Source organism: Crotalus tigris, unplaced genomic scaffold (genome assembly GCF_016545835.1).
Source record: "Crotalus tigris isolate CLP2741 ecotype Arizona unplaced genomic scaffold, ASM1654583v1 scf7180000017625.6296891, whole genome shotgun sequence".
Taxonomy (NCBI): domain Eukaryota; kingdom Metazoa; phylum Chordata; class Lepidosauria; order Squamata; family Viperidae; genus Crotalus; species Crotalus tigris.
The window spans coordinates 2,996,876-3,011,731 of NW_024096520.1; the positions used below are offsets into that span (position 1 = coordinate 2,996,876).

The 14,856-nt window shown below is 42.7% G+C and overlaps 1 protein-coding gene across 2 annotated transcripts in view; it reads right to left on the reverse strand.

Annotated features, from left to right (window-relative positions):
- Window positions 1–14,257, reverse strand: part of SEMA3B (semaphorin 3B) — a 49,351-nt gene extending 35,094 nt beyond the window's left edge. The window contains exon 1 of one of the 2 annotated variants that reach the window (XM_039333649.1): window positions 13,723–14,257. The gene's annotated coding sequence lies outside the window, so the exon portion shown is untranslated. Of the gene's footprint in view, window positions 1–13,425; window positions 13,690–13,722 lie in introns of those variants that run through there. The other variant, XM_039333655.1, reaches the window with a different exon arrangement.
- Between the last annotated feature and the right edge of the window lie 599 nt (window positions 14,258–14,856).

Sequence of the window (14,856 nt, forward strand, 5' to 3'; positions counted from 1 at the left end):
ACGATGATGGACTCAAAGCTCCATGAAATATTAAAGAACAGGTGGAGCTTCAATCACACTGTCATAGATATCCTGCCTTTTTTTAACTGTACCCTGTACCCTTGGAAAAAGTTCAGAGAAGAGCAACTAAAATGATCACAGGCCTGAAGACTAAACTATATGAAGAACGGCTGCAGGACTTGGGTTTGGCTAGTCTAAAGAAAAGAAGAAACGGGGTGACATGATAGCAGTATTTCAGTATTTGAGGGGCTGCCACAAAGAAGAAGGCATCAAACTATTTTCTGAAGCACCAGAGGGCAGGACAAGAAACAGTGTTGGAAACTAATCAAAGAGAGTAGTAACCTGGAATTAAGGGAAAACTTCCTAACAGTGAGGACAATTAACCAGTGGAACAGCTTGGCTACAGAAATCGTGGGTGCTCCATCACTGGAGGTTTTTAAGAAAAGACTAGACAGTCACTTGTCTGAAATAGTATAGGTTCTCCTGCTCAAGCAGTGGGCTGGACTAGAAGACCTCCAAGGTCCCTTCCAGTTCTATTCTATTCTATCCTATCCTATCCTATCCTATCGTATCCTATTGACATCTTGCAACACAAACTGAGGCCTCTCCAATACACGGAATTATTAAAAACAAGGCTATTTGTTTCCTGCCTGGTCTTCACTGCAGTGAAATTATTAGATTTATTTATGGGTTTGCACAATTTCATGTAGGATTTTAAGGGGGTTGTGGTACCATTAAGTTTGAGAACCACTGAGCTTATATAGTTGGGAAAAAGCCCCTTTTCCCAGTTAAATATCAGGTTTGGGATCAAATGCCATCTCTTCAGAAACATTATGAAAGCCTATCTTATGTTTTGTGTATTATACTAAATGACAATGGATTCTGTGTTTTGTTTAAAAGAATCTCTGTTTGTAGGGCTTTATAATCTCTGATTTCTGACTTAGCATGATTTTTCACAACCATTTTTTTCTACAAATCAAAGTTAGAACAAATCACCACTTACCACAAAACTGATTTTCAAATAACTGTGATTAGCTGATCCTAACTAGGAGTAACTCTTCTTGAGGTAGAACTTTTTCTCAGTCCTTCAGCCTTCTGAATGTAAAACAGGTGTTAGGCAACTGAACTACGTATTTTCCTCATGCTTCTAAAGAAATCTATAGTCACCCATACAGGAAAGAAAATTATAGATATATACCTACAGGTAATCTTTGACTTACAACAGTTCATTTAGTGACTGAAAAAAGTGACTCATGACTGTTTTTCACACTTATGACCATTGCAGTATGCCCATGATAAAAATTCAGACACTTGGCAACTGGTTCATATTTATGATGCTCGCAGTGTCCCAGGGTCATGCAATCAGTTTATGAGAACTCCCGACATGCAACACCAGACTTAAACAACTTTGTCACTAACTTAACAACTGCAGTGATTCACTTAACAGCTGTGGCAAGAAAGGTTGTAAAATGGGACAAAATTCACTTAACAAGTGTCTCACTTAGCAACAGAAATGTTGGGCTCAATTGTGGTTATAGATCAAGGACTATCTGTATTATGATAAGCAATTTACATAATAGAATACATTTACCCTGTACAGAGTCAGACCTGTAACCAATCTAGTCCTGTACCATTATCATTTCCTTTGATTGAGCTGGATTTGTAGCTAAAAGTCTCATCAATGTTGAGGAAGTGGACTTATTAGGAGGTCCATCAGAAAAAGGTACTGGATCCTGTTGAATTCCAAGAAGCCTAAGAAGAGTTTGTGCCTGGTTTTTCCAGTGTTTTCCCCAATGCCCTGTTAGGCAGAATGTAGAACTTGCCGGGGGGATTGATACCCATAGGACCTGGATAAGCAGCAGGACTTGAAGTTTAAAAACACCCAACTTTGCTAAGGCTCAACATGGAGCCCATTAGAAGATCTATGTTGTTATATCTGCAGCAATGTTGTGAGGGGTGATAATCCCCTCTGTCTTCAGAAATCTGCTATAGGATTCTCAGAGTCTTGCTATGACAGTTTCAGGATTGGTTGGTTGGGGTAAAATTTTCTATAGTTGAGCATAGTCCTATCAAGAATTGTTCTAGAATCAACAGAAAGCTTGTTTTGGTTGGATTGAGATTTGTTTCTCACTATCCAACCTGACATTCTCAAGACACTCGATCTGAATTTCTGCTGTATATCCAAGGAGGATCAGAATGGAAATACAAAATTGGGGGGGGGGGGATCTGCATATTGATGATACCTCTCCCTGACCAATAAATAATCCTTCCAAGAGCTTCATATAGATATTATATCAGACAGATGAAAGATCCAAACTCATTCCATAAAGGAGTACTCAAGGGTCCAGTCTCTCCTCCCCAGTAAACACAAATTATTGCCTTGTTTTAGGAAGGAGCGGAACCACCATATTAGAGTTGGAGGTACTGTACAGTTGATACATCCAACTATAATCAACCTTTGGAGAAGGGTCAAAAGTGTATTGTGGTGGTCACTAGCGCTATCTATTAAGGCTGATGAGAGGTCCAAGCAGGCAAAGAAGTTTCACTTCCACCTTTAAATCTTGCCTTAAGGCATATACTGTATGAGTATGCATGTAAATTAGGTGAAAAATGAAACTGGCCCTTTTGCCTGACCTGGGAAGGACATTATCAGGTGCTAAATGTGAGGTCAATGAGGAACAAAAGATAGACTAGCATGGGAACAGAAAGTGTTAATTGTAGGGCTTCCATCTATGAAGTCTAATTATGTCTGCCTTGCCCCAAATGCAGTGCCAATTCCTTTCTGCTGTCTTGCTTTATTGCCTCTAAATTAATCATATTCATATTGCATATTTCTTAACCAACCATCCCCTTCATATTCTAAAAGCAACCGATGTGCCGATTGAAAAGTCAGTTGTAGCACGTCAGAATTGTTGCTACTTTGGCTTGCCTTTATGACTCATCCGGATGCAGTTCTATAGCCAAGGTCTGGCTTGACTCTTTTCTTAGGTAATCCCAGCATCTGGGGTTGCAGAATGCCTATCATCCATCACATAATCTGTATAAATGCATGCCTCGCTGTAGATGCCAAAAGCACAACTACAGAATTTTCTTTCTGTATGCCGAAGGAAATGCTGCCATCCAAGCTCCTGGCAAAAACAGTGAATTCAGCTCCTTTCCTCCTATGTCTTTATTTACTTCAACCCTATTTTGCCTTGTTCCTGAACGAATCTTCACCCAGCCAGTTCTTTTCATGCTGAGAAGGCCACCTTTGAGCTGCAGTTATATTTCCTTGCCTCTCTGGCCATTAAGTGATGATGTCAGCTTTCTCTGGCAATTAAAGAGATGCCGGGTAAGCCCAGCTGTAATGCAGGAGGATTTTCTTATAACTCTTCAATGGTTGAAATGTCAACTAATGAAACTTGCCAAGAGATCAGGTGAACACGCAGTTCCTTTTCTGGGAGCTTGTTAAGCCATATAGAACGAAGAAATAAAAAAAGACTAACACTCCCCTCACTAAGTGGCTTGATTAACTTTAGAAAAATGTACAACTGTGAAAGGGATATGCGCACCTGCAAATTGATTGCAGGCCCTGTAGATTTTTGCCGATATCTTTTTGGATAACATGCAAGGTGTTCTTTGATCTTACAGTTAACACCTGTAAATAAATGTTGCAATGTGGAAGGTATCTGTCAGAATTTCATTTTGTTCCACTGTACTCTCCTTCCCTAGATGGTTCATTTCTCATCTTATCTGTAGTTAACATTCCATGCAGACAAAGCATGTTCAATCCTTATTAAGCTGCTCTTATTTCTCCTTTTTTATATCCCCTCCCCAATATGTTTTTTCCCCTTAAAATAGTTGATTCTCCTTTTCATATTGGCAATCTAAGAAGTACAGGAATTCTGGAATAATAGATGCGATAGGAGAGCCAGGCACCAAGCTAGAAACTGGGAGATGTGAGTTCTAGTTCTGAATTTGGCATGAAGCCAACTGGGTGCCAATCATTTTCTCTCAGCTATAGGAAAAATGCAATGGCAAACCACTTCCAAAAATCCTGCCCAGAAAACAGGGGCTTCTCCAGCCAATTGCAAGGACTCAACACTCACTCAAAAGTATGCCTCCACACCCACACATAAAGATGAGTAGATGTTCAGACAGAATTTGACAATTGTCTTGTGCAAACTGCCTTTTCTGAACTCATGAATTCTCCTAATCAAAGTCAAAACATGTGAGTTGCAGCCCATATGGTCTGTATGACGTGATCACTGGAGACAAGAGTCCTTCTCCTCCTCCAAATAAAGGCTTTATTACAACTTATTAAAATGGTGGTGGTGAAACACTCCCTTTGTTGAGCAATTGTAAGCTATGTGACTGTGCAGGATTACAGAGCAAGCACACTCTGTCATTGATTTAGAACACTTACACTTTGGGCTGCAAAAGGCAGGAGCACTTGAGCTTGAAAGATGTATGAGATTATTGATAAATCATTGTGATAGGTTCAAGCGAACAGTATAAAGGCCCACACTGTTCTTTATAGTCATTGTGAGCAGAAGATCACAAGTATTTTTTTTTAAACTACCAGCTGGGATATTTTAAAAAGACTGGATCGATTTGCCTTTCATCTAGCAAGGGACCACTATTCTATGAGAAGGCAAAGGACAGCAGTAGCACAGAGAGCAGCACAGAAAGAGATGAAGACAAGATTAGTTATGCCTTTCCAGACAAAAACGCTTATAACTTTCTATCTCTTTTGATAAACATAAAACATATTGAAGGAATGGAAAAGGATATTTCTTATCTGTGATATCCTTAGCTCAGGGAACAGAAGATGAGCCATGCTTGTTTAATAACTTTTGTCCAATGAACCATCATTGATAGGATCACATATCACAACTGGGTTCACATTACCCAAGATGCCAGAATCAAACAAACTGCACAATGGGCTTAGAACAAAGTATTAATCGTCGGTGAGTTGTAAATAAGATTCATGAAACCTTCTTTCACATTAAATTTACTAGTGTTTTTCGATGACACTGCATCCCATTTGTGGACAGTTAGTAGTTGGGTCAGCACCCATCCTACAGGGCCAACCCTTCCACCACCATGCATACTGTTTGATTACTGAGGAAATAAGTGTATCCCTTCTCATTATCCCAGCTGGGTCTGAGCTGTTCACAATCTTTTCAAGACATAGACTGCTTCCTACATTAGGTTGTGCTACATCAGTGGTTCTCAACCTGTGGGTCGGGATCCCATTTGGGGTCGAACGACCATTTCATGGGGGTCGCCAAACAACGCAGTCCACCATTTTTTCCCCCTTTTCCTTAGCTGTGCTACTCCCTTTTATTCTATTGGCTTTTGAAAGCCAATAGAATAGACTCTCTTGAATAGAGTCTAATTCTATTGGCTTTCAAAAGCCAATAGGAATTGTCCAGGCTGTCTCTGCCCTGCTGAGCCCGCCAAAAGTCCCATTCTGCAAACGGTGCTGCACCAGTTGAGTAGTCCTCGACTTACGACCGGTTGGGGGTCGCGGCATTAAAAAGGTTGAGAACCACTGTGCTACATAGTTTCTTTGAGTTTGCTTTAGGCAGGGATCTCCAACCTTGGCAACTTTAAGACTTGTGGACTTCAATTCCCAGAAGTCCCCAGCCAGCCATGCTGGGGGGAGGGCAGAGAGAGTTGAAGTCCACAAGTCTTAAAATTGCCGAGGTTGGAGACCTCTTTCTTCTTTAGAGAATTAATCTAGCAATGATAGTTCATGAAGAGTGTCTGCTGCCATAGCACAATATGAACCCTCCAAAATGTGATTTATTCAATAGTCCGTGATTAAGGATATGATCAAGAGACAGTTTGGTGTAATGGTTAAGACATCAGGCTAGAAACCTGAGTTCTAGTCCTGCCTTGGGCACAGAGCCAGCTGGGTAACTCTGGGCTAGTCATTTTCTCTTAGCTTTAGGAAAGAGGCAATGACAAATCGCTTCTGAAAAACCTTGCCAACTGCAGGGATTGTTCAGGCAGTCTCCGACAACCAGATATAATTGAATGGAAAAAGAAAAATAATAATATGTCTTATTGCAGCATGTAAACTGATCACACTCAACCAGCCCACTAACGATTTCACTCTTTGTTGTCTCCCTTTAACAAGGATGCCTTTGCTTCTTTGACCTGCTCTCTTATTACTCATCCAGAAATGTATACACCATGGCAGTGCCTGGAAGGGACAGTTGTATTCAGAGGTAAACAGCAGTCTGGGAAGAATTTTACAGATAAATTTATATGCCAATTTTGTAAATGGATTTTTCCAGACCTTCTGAACCACACAGCAAATAAAATCTCAAAGCAGAACATAACGTGCCATGTGAGTCCAGCTGTGCCTTAGCAGTATTTTTCAGTGACTTCAGATCCCAAAGAAATTACCAGAGGATGTCAGTGCTCAAAACGTCTGTCTAGCATTCTACAAACCTCTGCCTTCCCACTTTGGGCTCCATAAAAACAGGGGCAAGAAAACAAGGTTTAAGTGATAATATGTTCTGCTATTAGAACTGATCCTGGGAAGAGGAACTCTTTCTTTCTTTCTTTCTTTCTTTCTTTCTTTCTTTCTTTCTTTCTTTCTTTCTTTCTTTCTTTCTTTCTTTCTTTCTTTCTTTCTTTCTTTCTTTCTTTCTTTCTTTCTTTCTGCAGAAAGCAAGACTGATGTGACTATTGTATCAGGATTATCCTCTACCAGAGCCAAGATAATAGTACTTTGCTTTTTCAATCTAAGAGTAGCTCAGAAAAGCCCTGCAGATGGAAAGGAAGCAGGCAGCTTTCTCTACAGCTACACTCCCCTCCAATGCTCAAAATCACTACTTAAGCAGACTTAATTGCAATCGCTTTTCCTTTGACAATTGGATGCACCAATTTGTAGCTGAGAAGCAAACCATGCTATGAGAAAACTAGGGGTACAATGCAAGTGCATGAACTGCTACTGGGTGCCAAAGTTAGTGACCAGTTTTTCAGTGTAGTAAGCAAACGCCAATTTCTAAATTGTTATGAAATATGAAACAGGAACTTCACGGCCATCCTTTCTTAGGCACGAAGAACTGAATGGCTATTCAGAAGGCTTGAAGGAGATGGGCCAGTAGCAGGGGGTGAAATCTCAGTATTCAGACAAGTGGCTAAATTCTGATTTAGCACACATTTACCCAGAATAAACAAAGTTCTAAATAAGTCTCCATTAGCAGTTAAGAAGGGGAAGAGTTCTGTTGTTCTGCATAGTTGCTTCCCATAATCTACTAATAGCAAAACCACGAGAAATACATTAACAATTGCTGGGATTGTAAGGGTTGCAAAATACAAACATTTGTACCAATTTTTTCTTTGGTACAAAATGTTATCTACAGAAGAATTCATAAAAGGAGAAAAAGATATTTACTACTGTATTAAAGTTTGATGTGCTTGCTGCTCAGAAAAAAATAGGAAGGAAGAACCAGTATTAAGATCTATTGATTGTAGTTTTGGGGGAAAAATATTTGTTCTTAGATCAGGATTATCTTTGGTTCCTACACTTCAATGTTGCCCCGTCCTTTGCAAGGCTCGGAGGCTAGTTTGAAAATTGTCCCTGGTTGCCTTCACAGATGGGACTATGTGCACCCAGAGCTGCTTTTGCTGGTAATCGTGCCAAATGGGGATCTCTGTGCATGTGCACACCCAGACAAGACTTCCTTAAGCACCTTTAAAAGCCTTGCAATGAACGCAGCCAGTTTATATGCTTTGGAGAAAGAGGCTTCCTTTGGGCTTATGTGTTTGCAAATTCGCCCTTTTCATTGCTTTGCACATCCCTAGACATTCAGATTCCACTGAGAGGATGGCGTGGTTGGTATCTTTACATGACAGTAGAAAGAGATCTAGGACCTGTTTTTTTAAAACAATAACATTTTTGAGTACCCTGTTGCACTTCCTGATCTATACAATCTATTTTCATAAATGCGTGCATCAAATTGCCCTATTTCTTCTTAACTTTGTGAACATCTCTATCAAACTGGGGGTGGCGGCGGTGTTTTTGACCCTATGCCAGTTTATTGGAAATCGAAATTAAGCAATTTTGAACTGCTCAAATGTGTGGGCATTCTGTTTCCCATTGGGAGGGATTCTTATCTCCTTGCTTCCTAAGCCCAAGCCCCCACCCCAAATCCCCTAAGCAACCTGTTGCTTTGCACTCTGTCCCCCTCAGCAGAGAAGGAGAATCAGAAAAAATTCCAACTGCTGACTGTCTGTCTGGTTTATTATGTAGGAAGAAATACCTGTAGGATTAATTAAACCAACCTGACCTGTTTTTTTTGAAATGAAATTCCTGGATCCTGCCTACATTATTTAACATTTCTTTTTCTCGGTCTAATATTGCAGCGTGCAAACATGCTTAGAAGTATTTGGCAAAGCACACTTTTTCTAATAGAAGGCAATAAAGTTCACTTTCAAATGCAGTAAAGTGATGGAAACTTGGACATTTCCCCCCCCCCTTTTTTTCTTACTTTGCAAATCACCATCCTTCTCCTAGCTTTTCATCATGGGTGTGCATTTATGAAGTAGAGCAGTGGTTTTATTTCCTTTTTTTTTTTTTTTTTTTGCATTCTGTGAGGGGGAGGATATTCTGTTTCTCCAAAACCTTTGTCAGGGGAGGGGGCAATTGACCATCTGAGAGCTCTCTTTGTGATCTCAGTGTGCCCTTTGATGTTAGGAACCACAAAGACAATTGCAATTCATTCAAATTGTTTGGAATGGACCTGGGGGACCAAACAGGGGCTAGCGAGGAAGTGCTGCCATTCTTTATCCCAAAGAATAAATTCTGACTGTCAGGTGTGATATGCAATTTGTTGGAAACTTTTTAATGATGTCATCTCCTGGGGGGGGCGTGTTCTTTAATTTTGGACAATTTTAATTTTAGTTTTCAACTGCTATAGTTCACCTAAGGATGGCAATCCATTCTCTTGACCTATATTTTTATAATAACCAGTGCCCAAAATTAGTGCAGCTCACTCACAGTTCTAATATTCATCACTGCCCTCTAGAGGTCACGATGAGAATATTGCCTTATGGCCATTGTCTCCCTTGAGAGTGGAGTTCTAAATTAAAGCTCCACTCTCAAGGGAGACAATGGCCATATCATTGATAATATTCTTCCCTAGACAGGCACTCATCAGCTGCATTAGGACTCCATTCACCAGAAAGTTTAGCAAGATCACTTTCAATTGTAGCCTTTGATCATGCTGACTGGCTTTGCAGACCGAGCTTCTCTGGAGGGGAAGCCTGCTTGGGGAAGACTGCAACACACTGTTTCTGGTAGGTATTTAGGAAAATCGAATCCATGGTCCAAACAGGTCCCAATATTCCCAGAGGGTTTGGTTTTTTTTTTTTTTCATCTTTATCAGGTTTTGACTGGGAGATGTTTGGGGAGAAAAAGAGTCTCTGATTGTTCTTGCAAGCCATTTATTTTCTGGGCCCCAGGGAGCTTGAAACCTCTCTAGGCAGGACTGATTTTGAGAGATGCTGGCCTTTAACATTTGAAAGAATCAGCTGGATCAACATTTTAAAATTCAAGGCAGCAACACTAATCAGGTAAAATCATCGTCACCATAATTATCCCAGCCTTAGAGCTGGACCCTCAGCGGTTGTCCTTCCCCTTGAAAAGCCTTTCCTGTGGCCTCTGAGATGCCAGGCTCAGCCTTTGCTTTTAAATATACATGTAAAAAATATATTTAATGTATGAGTTGCCTGGAACCCTTCAAACTAAAATATCAGCTTTAGTGGATTCACAGTTCATATATTGTATAGATAGTGATTTCAGTGTATTTGACAACCCTAGGGAAAAAAAACACACTCAGCTTTAAGGGTAGTGTATAAATTTTTAAATTAAAATAACTCTTTGGGACTTCATTTTCCAACAAAGAAAAAAAATGCACTGACTTTTGAAGAAAATGGAAGCTTAAGGGAAGGGTCATTTATCTAGAAAGGCTCTATTTGCATTAAAAAAACAAAACAAAATCTGACTACTGAATCTAATGGCCAATTTTTCTCCAGGGACAACTTCACCCTTCAGTGCATATGGCACTCTACTCTGCCTCCCCTGAGGTTTCTTCTGCGGTTCTTTAAAAGCAAAAAGACAGCTCTGATGTCACTCTGGATAAAAGCCCAACAAATTCTGTGTTTTCTTACCGGCTGAGAGAGTCTGCTGATAACAGAATCCTTGAAATAATTGCTACTACTGAGAAGGTTCTCCAGCTCAGTTGGAAAGTTACATGCACTGTTCCTTTAAAAGAAAGATTCACAGTCGTGGTGGCTGCCAGGGAAAGAAGCAATGCCAGAAAAACGGCTGGAAGCCTGTTTATTACTGTACATGGACTGGGTGACAAACTGAAGAGACGTAAGATGTACTCCTGCATGCTGGGCCTCCTTCCTCTCTGCAGAGGAGAAGGAGATCAAACAGATGGGAAAAGGAGAAGCATAAAGTTCTATTAGGCCAGTGTTTCCCAAACTTGACAATTTTAAGGCTGGCTGTGGAATTCTGGGAGTTGAAGTCCACATGCCTTAAAATTGTCAAGTTTGGGAAACACTGCATTAGGCAATGCTCTGCTTTACAGGGAAAGGTTGTGGCTCCAGTGAACTGGCCCACATAAGGGCTTAAGTGGAGGTACACAATGAGAGCTCTCAGCAGGTGGCAGCATCTAACTGACCTCGGCCAATTTTGGAAGCTGGGCAAGGTCAGCCTTGGACAGTACATAGATGGGGCCATCCTTGGAATCTCAGGGCTGTAGGCTGGATTGCACAGTTGAAAAAGCTTCCTCAAACACATAAATAACGTTTACTACAGTATTATCCTAACACAGAGACTGTCAGTTCTAGGTGTCCCTTAAGGCAGGGGTGTCAAACTCGCAATGTCACGTGACATGTCGCGATGTATGGCAACTTTTTTGCCATTGCCGGCAATGGGATGGGCGCGATTTCGCTATGATGCATCCGGCCCGCGGGCTGGCAGTTTGACACCCCTGCCTTAAGGCATAGAAGGGGTATTTAGTATATTTGCCACCATGGGCTACTTAGAAAGAAATAAAAGTGGGATGAAAAAATATAATAAAGCAAGAAAGAAAAATGGAGATAATACTGCTTTCTATTGCCAAGAAAACTGTGTGGATGCACTCATCAGGAACTGGGCTCAAATGGGTGGTGTCCTATATGAGTAATGCAAGAAGAAACCTTTACGCAGACTCAACTTCACTGTGATAATAAGCCAAATAAGAGAATTGACTATCTCCTAATGTAAAGAATCTTAACCTGCAATGCAAAAGAAAAAAAAATCACATCCACCAATTAGCCTTAACTGGATTAATATATTCAGATGCCAGGAAGCTAAGACCTCAATTTCCGTCATCTATTCACATCATCAGAACAATCTAGCCTGCCCTAGCTGCAATATATACATACATATATCTTATTTGATGGTGAGAATGTTCTTGAGGAAACTGGCTGTTTGAATAATCCAAACCTAGTGTTTTCTAAGTAAGTAAGTAAGTAAGTAAGTAAGTAAATAAATAAATAAATAAATAAATAAATAAATAAATAAATAAATAAATGTTTCTAGATAGTCAGACCTGGTTGTTTGAATAGTCCAAAGCCTATCTTTATTCTTTAAAATGCCTTTTAACTCTCTAAAGAGTACTTGCATCTGTCTCCAATGCAGAAGACAAATCTCAACTGGAGTCTTGTGGTTAGTTTGCGGTACTCTATTTTTAGAAAGATGCAAAGAAATAGGAATACAATTAGAGAGGAAAGTGAAGGCTGTCAGATTTATTGGAAACATGTCCCATGAGCAAAAATTAAAAGACCTGGATATATGTGAACCAGAGGCAGGATGGGCATAGTCTAACCATAAAAAAGAAATAATGGGTTTTTTTTTCTTCTGTTCTTTCTCAGCAGGCCTTCAAGTAGTGACTGTCCAGTCATTTGTTAGAGATGCTTTCGTTCTGAACGTTTTGCATCAAACAGTGAGTTGAACTAGATGACCTTTAAGATCCCCCCAATTCTATGATTCTATCTTTCCTCCCATAATTCTAGACACCAATCACATCCGAGAGCAATAAAACAGGAGAGCTACTATAGAGGCTGGTATTGACTCAGGCATATCAGTCCACATAAATTTTAAATCTCAGATCCTTACTCTATGCCATAAGACACAAAATTAAATGCAGAAGGCAAAGGAAAAGAAAGCGACAAATAGGACTATGTTCCTCCCACCCCCACCCCCACCCCATCCCAAAATCATATGCCCTGTCCCACAAAGGCCTGGCTTCCTTCCACTCAGGCTGGCTTTGCAAGAGAGAAATGCTGATGCTGGGAATATTCATCTGGTTTCCAAAAACAAGATTCCTAAGCAGTGAATGCAGAGTAAATCCCTGCTATCCCCATCTCTTCCTCAGAACCATGGGAGCCAGCAGTTGATAAAGCATCTCTTGCAAGAAGGAATCTGCTTTGCTTCAGCTCTCTTACTCCTGTGACCTGGACCACCATTTTGGGGTCTACAGCAGCGGTTCTCAACCTATGGGTCGTGACCCCATTTGGGGTCGATCAACCATTTCACGGGAGTTACCAAGCAAGGCTGTCCGCCATTTTTTGCCCTTTTCCGGTGGGTGCCTTACCTCCCTTGGGCTGGGCCAGCTGGTGGCCCAGCCGGTGGTCGGCCTGCTCCGCCTCTGCCGCTTGCCAGCTACGCCTCGGCCGGCGCAGGGGGCGGCACCACGCATGCGCGGCGCTCCCGGGCAGGGAAAGTCCTCGACTTACGACCGATTTAGTCCTCGACTTACGACCGATTTAGTCCTCAACTTATGACCGGTTGGGGGTCGCGGCATTAAAAAGGTTGAGCACCACTGGTCTACAGAGACACATCTCCTCATCTCAAAGTGGACAGGCCATTCAATCCAAGCACTGGCTCCTCCAGGGTTTTTGTCAATATTTAGAATATGTTATCCTGGGAGTATGCCTTCCAACTTCACCCTCAACATGCAAGACTTTATACCCTTTTCGTAGGACCTTCAGGATCTAAGAACTCTAATCAATACGTCCTGATATGGGACCTTTACTCCCCCAGAACTATGACGGGGAGATTTCCCCCTGGCTCTGAAATGGGGAAAGGGAGGGGAGGAGAGATGGAGAAGAACCGAGTGACCTTAAAATTCTTTTCCCGTTAATATTCCACGGTCCAAGTCTCTTCCCAGCACCTTGTTTCTCCCTCAGGTTTGCCAAAGGCAAAGGGAGTACCGCTCTGAACCCTACCCTGGGGAAATAGTGCCACCGCGTCCCCTGCTTTCAGCCTTCAGACGTGGAGTAACGCGAGCGAATATTTTGATGGGCAAAGCGGTGCCCACCCGGAATAAAAGTTACTCGGGAATTCTGGGAGTTACCGCTCAAACGTACCTAGAGTTTTCCAGGCAGGTCCCCGCGGTTAATGTTTGGTGAGGGGATATTTTGTCGCTGGGCAACTAACCCACGTGGGAAGCACTTCCCCCCCCCTCTCCTTCGCTCTCCAGATCTCCGGCAAACCCCAGCCGCGTCCGGCCCGGGAGAGAGAGGCTCTCTCCTCCTTCAGGCAAGAAACAGCTTGAAGCCGGCCAGCGCTGCGCTCCCGGCTCAGAGGTCGGCGCGGTTCGCTGGCTGGCAACAACACCATCCCGTTTTCAAAACTGGCCGAAGAGACAAGGAAGTAGAACCCACCTGATCCCGCCGCCCTGCCGGCCGCTCAGCGCCACTTCCGAATCCGAAGGGGAGCCGGTCAGCAGAGAAAGATCCCACCAAAACTCCTGGTGTTTTGTCTTTCCTCAGCCGGATTGGCGGGCTGGCCGGCTGCGGGGCTGAAGCGCGAAGGGCTTCCCTCCCTTCTGCCTCCCGCTTGCCTCAGCCTGCCTCTCTCCCAACCCTGAGCGCCGGCAAAAGCGAAAGGGGAGGAACTGGCTTAAGCGGCGGGTCCGAAGTAGCTGTCGCGCACGTCAAGCGCCGAAGAGTCCCCGGCTGGGTGGGGCTCCGTTCAGCGCCTGGAGGGAGCCAGCAGAGGCGTCGGGCAGGAGCGGAGCGCGGGGCCCTCGCCCGAGAGCGGAGCCCATCAACTCTTCCGAGGCCACCTTTCAGACTCAGCTGAACCCGAAGGACCCGTCCTCTGTACTGGCCAAGCCTCTGCGTGTGTTTTTCCGGGCATCTGGAGAGCGAGGAAGAGAGGGGAAAAGTGCTTCCCGCTTGTTGGTTTCCCAGCGACCAAATACTTTTCCCCCCTCCATCCTTCCTTTTCTTTATTTTCATCACTTTAGTTTTCTATCTGGTAGGTAAAGTGATGAAGATAAAGAGAGGAAGGGTGGGGGGCAGGGTGGGGGAAGAAGATTACTCCAATTTATGTGATTCTGTTGTTTTACCCAGGAATGGTTTCGAAGTAGTTGAAGTGATGCTGCGGGGCATCTGGTTCAAGGTTTCTCACACTTGGCAACGTTACGGTTTGTGGGGTCAACTCCCGGAATTCCCAGCTGGGAATTGAGATCCACGCATCTTAAAGTGTGCAAGTTTGAGAAATGCGGACCTAAGCTAAGTTCATTGAGCTCCTAGAGCAGCGTTTCTCAACCTCCACAATTTTAAGATGGAAAGAGTCTAAAGATTAAACGTACAGTCACCTCAGCCTTGAACTTTTCAGGACAGCGCTGTTCTCAAAGGCACATCCTCCAGATATGTGGATCCCCAATTCTCTCATCAATCCAGGTTAGCGGAGCTGGGTATGGAAAGAATAAATCGGCTAGTGAATACCTGGCAGGGAAGACTGGCTGAATGTAGTTGCCGAATGGCTACTTTGAAGGTGATGTCACAGGT